The 8,866-nt window shown below is 42.6% G+C and overlaps 1 pseudogene; it reads left to right on the plus strand.

The window, feature by feature from the left end:
• The first annotated feature begins 1,505 nt into the window (after positions 1–1,505).
• LOC142196177 (piRNA biogenesis protein EXD1-like) lies at positions 1,506–3,479 on the plus strand (annotated as a pseudogene).
• The last annotated feature ends 5,387 nt before the right edge of the window (positions 3,480–8,866 follow it).

Consider the following 8,866-nt stretch of genomic DNA (forward strand, 5'->3'; position numbering starts at 1 on the left):
CTGGGGCAGGAATTTTTTTCTTGTGTGATAATGGAAGAAACTTGGTAGCAGATCTGGAGATTGCCAGACTCAAGCACGGTCCGCACATGGCCCACGTTTTCAACTTGTTTGTGCTCTTGTATGTGTCTCTCTCTTGTTATATACTACTGTACCATCTATGAAACTGTATCACTGAAATTTCCCCATTGTGGGACTATTAAAGGAATATCTTATCTTATCTTATCTTAAGGTTCTTTGAAACCTACACCATTGTGCCTGATATACTGGTCAAAGTGTGGCCATTTTCGTAAGCGAAAAGTAGCCTCTGCTAGGCAGAAAACATTCAGAGCACACTCCTCTCATCTTCGCACCGTTGTTCTGGCGGCGGAATGGCGGAGGGGGATGGAGTGGCATTTGATGTCACTGTCCCACACGAGGCTTGAGGGTGCACTTCAGTGCATCCCATTGCTTCACCACAGATGATGTGAAGGGGAGTGGAAAATGGAGGAAATGGAGAGTGACCCTTACAGTTGGGGGCAGCAAAGTCATGCCAAGTAACACACTGGCACACATGGCTGACTTCATGTTGGGTTGCTTTTCAAGAGACAAAAGCATAGTTCACATCATGGAGTGCATACATTACTGGATTGAACAAAAAATTGGATTGAGCTGATATAGCGTGAATGAATTGCTGTGTATCACGCTTAGCTTTAGGGGGGAGACCCTTAAAAATTGGATTGAGCTGATATAGCCTAACTGAATTGCTGTATATCACACTTAGCTTTAGGGGGGAGACCCTTAAAAATTGGATTGAGCTGATATAGCATGACTGAATTGCTGTGTATCACACTTAGCTTTAGGGGGGAGACCCTTAAAAATAGGATTGAGCTGATATAGCCTGACTGAAATGCTCAATTGCTGTGTTTCACACTTAGCTTTAGGGGGGAGACCATTAAAAATTTTATTGAGCTGATATAGCCTGACTGAATTGCTGTGTATAACACTTAGCTTTAGGGGGGAGACCCTTAAAAATTGGATTGAGCTGATATAGCCTGACTGAATTTCTGGGTCTCCCACCTAGATTTTGGGGTTACACACCCTGGATATCTGGATTGAGCGTACATAACCTGACCTAATTGCTCTGTATCCTTGTTTTGGGGTTACACAGCCTGAAAAGCTGCTTTGCATGTATATAGCAAGAAGTAACTGCAGTGGATTGCTGAAATTTTTCAAGAAGCAACAAAATTCAAGGTTTTTTTTTCAGCTATATGGACTTGTAAATGCAGTGGATTGCTGCTATTTTTCAGCCCCCCCCCCAAAAAAAAATAAAAAAAAATTCAAGCACGCCCCCTTGCTTTTACAGCAGCCGGTCAGCCAATACCTGCAGTCGTGTTCATACCCAAGAGTCTGCCCCTCCTACCTCCCAACATGCCCAAACTTCCCAACAGAGTCATCCCACCCTTGCCCCCTCCCAGGATCTCTCCCAGGTCCTTTTACTGTCTCTCTCTCTCTGTTGAACCACTTCCCCTCAATACGGTGTGATACTAAACAATATATGTGATACTCAGGTCGCTGATGTCTGCCTATTCTCAATGGAAACTGGTGGCTTTCTTCCCAGTCACACAAGTACAATTAAGGATTGTTTGATGTTATATCTCTCAACCTTTCACCCTCACAAGTTTCTTTCCTAAAGTATAAGGAAACTTTAATGAAGGACAATCTGAACATCTGGTGTGACCGTCGATTGGCAACTGCAGCACTGAAGTTACTATCTCTGGAAGTGGTACACCTTTTTTCTCTGCGATTAGCCATGCTCGCTGCTATGCTAGCTGACTACACTTGGTTGGTCGATGGTTCTCTTAATGCATATCGCCAAGGGACATCAGATGTGTTTCTCAGCACTGAGGCCACCTCCTCTGAGCTGCCAAAGGAACTTCAGCAGATTTGTGTATTACAGTAAAAGAGAAGAGAAAAAGCCTTGAAAGTATATCAAGTGAATGGTGCGGGTTTCCTCAAAAGGGCGGAGAAGTAATGGCTGCAGTTGTACTACATTTATATAGCAGTTTTCAGTGTTCTAGTACCAGTGTCCGGTGCTTGTACTGTTTGAGTTATTGGTTGAGATAATGTCACAGAAATAAATTAAAAATACAAGGGGTAGACCCTTAAAAATTGGATTGAGCTGATATAGCCTGACTGCATTTCTGGGTCTCCCACCTAAGTTTTGGGGTTACACATGGAACTTGTAATTGCTGTGGATTGCTGCTATGTTTCAGGCCCCCCAAAATTCAAGGCTTTTTCCATCTATATCAACTTGTAATTGATGTGATTGATGCTATGTTTCAGCCCCCCCCCCCAAAAAAAAACAACAAAAATTCAAGGCTTTTTCCAGCTATATGAACTTGTAATTGCTGTGGATTGCTGCTATGTTTCAGGCCCCCCAAAATTCAAGGCTTTTTCCATCTATATGAACTTGTAATTGCTGTAGATTGCTGCTATGTTTCAGGCCCCCCGAAATTCAAGGCTTTTTCCATCTATATCAACTTGTAATTGATGTGGATTGATGCTATGTTTCAGCCCCCCCCCCCAAAACAAAAATTCAAGGCTTTTTCCAGCTATATGAAATTGTAATTGCTGTAGATTGATGCTATGTTTCAGCCCCCACCCCCCAAACTCAAGACTTTTTCCAGTCATATGAACTTGTAATTGCTGTGGATTGCTGCTATGTTTCAGGCCCCCCAAAATTCAAGGCTTTTTCCAGCGATATGAGCTTGTAATTGCTGTGGATTCTGGCTATTCTGTGTGTGGATAGCCAACAATGAAAGCTGTTTCTCCGCTATATATGAAGTTGTATCTGTTGTATATCCCTGTTTTCCACCGTCCGGGGAAAGCTGGACTGATGTCCCTACAGTGTATAGCTCTGAAAAGAGCTGTTGGTTTTCTTCTTTAGTTCTTGCCTGCCTATCTGAAGCTAATCGCTATCTAGCCCTCAGCAGATATGTTTCTCTCCCTATGTCTGACGGCAAAAATGGTGAATAGGGCGGCGGCCGTTCTTATGAATGGGAGGTCACATGTTTTCAGCAGCCAATGGGTTTTTTCAATTTTTTTTTATTGCCTCCATTGTTGTAGTTCCTGTCCCACCTCCTCTGCACAGTTATTGGTGCAAAAAACACGCCAGAGAAGGTGGGAGGGGACACGAATTTTTACTGCGTATGCGGCCTTGTATTCGATTGTGAACGAATACATCGAACGCCATGATATTCGATCAAATACCTATTCAATCAAACGGTGTTCGCTCATCTCTACTAAGCAAGTCTCTGACACAGAGAGCTCCAACGCAAAACATTGTTACTAAGGAGACGTTGGAAGTGCTTATGACTGACTATCTGAAGACTGGACATTCATATCGGGGCAATCAGTACTGTCTTGTGATGACGGATCATTTCACCAAGTTTGTGGTGGTGACACCCACCAAAGATCAAACAGCTGCATCAGCTGCATAAGCCATCAGTGAAAACTTCATCCAAGTATATGGCTGTCCCAAACGAATACACTCTGATCAAGGGGCCTGCTTTCAGAACAGTGTCATGAGGGAGCTGCAGAGAATCTACGGCATGCAAAGGTCAAAACCCACTCCTTACCATCCACAAGGAAATGGAGCCTGTGAGCGGTTCAACCGGACTCTATTACAGATGCTACGTACATTAGAAGATGATCGCAAGAACCACTGGCCTAATTATGTAGCAGAATTGGTGTGGACTTACAATAATCGCATTCACTCTACCACTGGCTATGCCCCATATGTTTTGTTGTTTGGAAGAACTGGGAGGGACATTGAGGAATTGAACCTGACTCCCCCTGTGGATAGTGAAAGTCAGAGTGTGGGCTCCTGGGTAGACTGCCATCGCAGACGACTGGAGACTGTACATCGCATTGTCACCAAGCGACTACAGGAAAAGACACACCTTCCACAAAAACCTATACAAGAGGTTCTGTTCCAACCGGGTGACATGGTTCTAGTCACTGCTTTTTAAGGGCTCTACTCACTCCAAGAGCCAAAGACACTGCTGTTTAAAGGCTCTACTCACTCTAAGGGCCAAAAACTAAATATCTGCTGTTTAAAGGCTCTTCTCACTCCAAGGGCCAAAAACACTGCTTTTTAAGGGCTCTACTCACTCCAAGGGCCAAAAACTCTGCTGGTGCAAGGCTCTACTCACTCCAAGGGCCAAAAACACTGCTGGTGCAATACTCTACTCATTCTAAGGGCCAAAAACACTGCTTTTTAAGGGCTCTACTTACTCCAAGGGCCAAAAACACTGCTTTTTAAGGGCTCTACTCACTCCAAGGGCCGAAAACATTGCTTTTTAAGGGCTCTACTCACTCCAAGGGCCAAAAACGAAATCTCTGCTGTTTAAAGGCTCAACTCACCCAAAGCATCAACAAATCAAAGGCTGAACTAATTTAAAGGGCCTAAAACTCTGCAGGTAAAAGGCTGTAGTCACCTGAAGGGCCTCAATCTCTGCTGGTAACTCAGCTTAAGGGCCTCTAACTTAATTTGGAAAGGTTAATGTTAAGGGCCAGAAAAGTGAATTTGGGAAGGTCTTACCACATCACACACACACACACACACATCCATCCACAATGACAGTTCAGGGTGGGATTTCCCTTTGCCTATTCCATCTGTGGTTGTTATGGGCAACGTGGTTTAAAAGGGTGCTTGTTAATGTTTCTTTAGCGTCAAATTTGTGTTTCTGTCCATCCAATTGGGGAGGAAAGAAGGTTTCCAGGTATTTTCCCACTTTGATAGAGGTTTTTTGAGTGTGGAAAGTGTGTAGTTGATAGGCTGTAATGGTGGGGTAATACAGTGACTTGGGCTTGTTAGATGCCCCCAGGCGTGCTTCCCCTGCTGTCCCAGTTGCATTCCAGAGGTGTTGTTCTCATTTGCTGAGGTGTCATAGTGGACTTGGTGACCCTCCTGAGTTGAATTGTGGGTTCCCCTGAAACGAAGCATTTTTCCCCATAGACTATAATGGGGTTCGATATTCATTCGAATAGTCGAATATCGCGCGGCTATTCGAATCGAATAACGAATATGGAATATTTTACTTTTCTCTCATCTCTAGTTATAAGATTATTTACATTGAGAAAATATAGCATATCTTATAAAGCCCTCAAATATCTTTCCCACCACAGAAGTTAAACTTACTGGCCTATAGTTTCCACGTTCACTTTTACACCCCTTTTTGAAAAGTGGCACCACATTTGCTATTCACCAATCCTGTGGAACAGACCCAGTCGTTACTGAATCCTTAAATATTAGATACATACTTAATTCCCTCAGAACTCGGCGGGTGTATTCCATCTGGATCAGGCGATTTCTCTATTTCAGTGTCTTGCAGGCGGCGCTGCACTTCTTCCTGGGTTAAGCAGGTAACATTTAATTGAGAGTTAACATTACCCCTAATCATGCTGCTGGCCAATGGATTTTCTTGTGTAAACACTGTAGAGAAGGCATTTAATACTTGTGCTTTTTCCTCATCCTCCTCCACCATTATACCCAGATTATTTTTGAGAGTGCCGACATTGTTAGTTTTTATTCTCTTATTGTTAATGTAATTGAAGAATAATTTTGGATTACTTTTACTTTCCTTGGCAATTTTTCTCTCAGTCTCAATCTTCGCCTCCTTTATTTGTCTTTTGCACAATTTATTTTTCTCCTTATAGTTTTTTAATGCTGTGTCGCTACTTTCTTGTTTTAGTACTTTAAATGCTTCCTTTTTATCCCTCATTGCATTCATTTTAGTTAGCCATATTGGTTTTCTATGATTTCCGGCCCGCTTATATCCATAGGGTATGTATTTTCTAGTGCTCTTATTTAGTATATTTTTGAAGATGTCCCATTTAGTTTGTGTTCCCATCACGTTAAGGACATTGTCCCAGTTTATGCTGCTAAGCTCCTCTCTCAGCTGGTAAAAATTGGCCTTCCTGAAGTTTTGTGTTATTGTACCCCCTCTAATGAACATCTTAATGTGTACAAGAAAACTTATTATGTTATGGTCACTTTTACCCAGATGTCCCCCCCGACCTCCACTTTTCACAGTGTGTCAGGTTCATTTGTTAAAATTAGGTCTAGTCGTGCCTCGCCTCTTGTTGGGTCCTGCACTAGTTGCGATAGGTAATTGTCTTTTATTAGTGACAAGAACCTGTTCCGTTTGTTGGATCTGCAGATTTCTGCCTCCCAGTTGATATCTGGGTAGTTGAAATCCCCCATAATAATGACTTTATTATATTTTGTGGCCTCATCTATTTGTTTTATTAGCATATTTTCAGCTTCTTCCGTTATATTTGGAGATTTATAACAAACCCCTATCAGTATTTTATAATTTTTTTGTTCCTCCCATAATATCCACCTATAAGGACTCCACATATTCATTTTCCTCCCAGATGTCCTCATGCAGGACTGACTTAAGGCAGGATTTTACGTATAAGCAAACCCCTCCCCCTTTCTTATTTGTACGATCCTTTCTAAACATACTGTACCCTTGTATATTTACAGCCCAGTCATAGCTAGAGTCCAGCCATGTCTCACTTACCCCCAACATGTCAGAATTTTCTTCCAACACCATCTTCCATCTTGTTAGTGAGGCTTCGGGCATTCATATACATACATTTCATAGATTTTATCTTCCCTACTCTTCCACTGCCTACTGACTGTTTTAACCCCACCTCCCCGCTCCACCCCCAGTTACAGTGTCTAGCCTTCTTTCATTTCTACACTATCTTGCCCTCTACATCTGTTACCCTCCCCCCCAGTACCTAGTTTAAACACTCCTCCAACCGTCTAGACATCAGTGCAGCCTAGAGAGAATTGATTTGGTTTAAGTGAGAGGCTGAAAGACCAGATTATGGGGATAACGTCTATCCTTAGGGAGAGACCAACTTCTCAGGTCTGTGGAGACTTATACAGCCATAGTTGCTCCACTGCAAGGGAACATGGGAAGAATATGCAAATCTGTCTCCCAAGATGTAAACAGGTCCCTGGCAGTGAAGGTCCCTGGCAATGAAGTCCAAAGAGACAGAAACGGTGCCGTCCGTAGCTGAGAAATTGATTTGGTTATAACCTTGAATTATGCTGTGAAGACTTCTGGGAAGTCGGGCATGATGTTCAGGGTGCTTGCTATAGAGGGCAGCATAACAGAGGCACTGTCTCCCTGTATTTTTCTATTGTTTGTATTCCACCACGTTTGGTCTTAATGCATATAAGCACTGTATTTGCTTTTTGTTACTAGTTTGAAAAACCTAATAAAATATTTACAAAACAAACTTTGCATCTCTCTGACTATGTCAATAAACCTTTAAAAGTCACTTTTTCAATCAGAAAAGAATATATGTAGATAAAAGTGAACATGTAAGCTAAAAGACCTTTTGTTAGAACATTACCCAAATGTTAAAAATAGAAACACCATCTGTTGTCTTGCGAGTTTTATCCCAAACCCTGACAAGAATTCTGACAGCTGATCACAAACTAACATGCCAGCTGTTCGCATACATTTCTTTGCATAAATACAAACTATTGGTAAGCAGTTACTAACATAACATACTTACATTAAAAAAGATACAAGTCCATTAATCTCTTACGAATGTCCCTTACTCCAAAGACATACTGATAGGGGAAAATGTACATTGTGAGCCCTATATGGGACTCACAATCTACATTAAAAAAAAAAGGAAAGAAAAGTTCATGCCGTGATCTAGTTCAGACTAAATTAGAGAATTATTTCGTCTGAACACCTTCATTTGCAGAGATTCGCCCAGGTATGACTTATGCTGGGTTCACACCAGCGTTCGGGTCTTGGGATGGAATCCTGTCAGACAGAGTCCGGCTGTGAGCGCCAGTGAGCGTTTTGTCCGGAAAGTCCTGCATGTCCAACTCTGTGTCCAGTTAAAAAAAAATGGTCTTGCTGGGAAGCGCACAAAACGCTCACATGCGCTCACGGCCGCACACTTTTCAAACCCATTCAAATATATGGGTTTGAAAAATGCCTGCAGGTTTCCGTCTCCTGCCCAGTTTTGGGCAGGAAACAGAAACCTGCAGAATGAGCCCTGAGATGACAAACAGAAATTACTGGATCTCATTTTCACTGGGGTAAGGCAGTTAGACCTATATAGACATAAACATGACATCACATTGGAGCTGGATAAGGTCACCTCTCAGCATCAGAAAGCTATTGACCATGGCGTAGATAAACCTGGCTAAGAGATGCACTGTACGGGTCCATTCACACGGAGGAAAATGACGCTTTATTTGGTGCTGAATCTTCAGCACTGAAAAATGCCTCCCATTGATTTCAAAGGCTGTCTTCACACGGAGTTTACGTTCTACTCATTCTGACACGTAGAGTGAGCAGCGTAAAACAGATCCCATTGACTTCAATGGGTGCCGATTTACGTGCTCTACCCTTTGAAATCAATGGGAGGCTTTTTTACCTATTGCTTTTTACCTATTGCTACATGTCAGAATGAGTGGAAGGCAGCCAAAGGGTTCTGATAGCTTTTTTTCTGCTAGCGGCACCCATTGAAGTCAATGGGAGGCTTTTTTTTTCAGTCCTGAAAATTCAGCACCAAATAAAGCGCCATTTTCCTCCATGTGAATGGACCCTAATATGGGACCCACCACGGAGACGTTCCTGAGTAATGACCTGTTAGTGAATTCCCATGTGGCATCATAAAAAGGAGAGGTGTGATTGCCCTGGTGGTAATGCAGGAAAAGCTTTACTCAGCGACTGAACTGTGAAAAACAAGCAGCTTCCAAATGGGGGTTGTAGTCTCCTAGTATTCAAGTCCCCCAGCCTTGGGTGGATGCCAAATGATGTTGAGGCTCCACGCCAAC

This window comes from Leptodactylus fuscus, chromosome 2 (assembly GCF_031893055.1).
Source record: "Leptodactylus fuscus isolate aLepFus1 chromosome 2, aLepFus1.hap2, whole genome shotgun sequence".
In the NCBI taxonomy this organism is placed as follows: Eukaryota; Metazoa; Chordata; class Amphibia; order Anura; family Leptodactylidae; genus Leptodactylus; species Leptodactylus fuscus.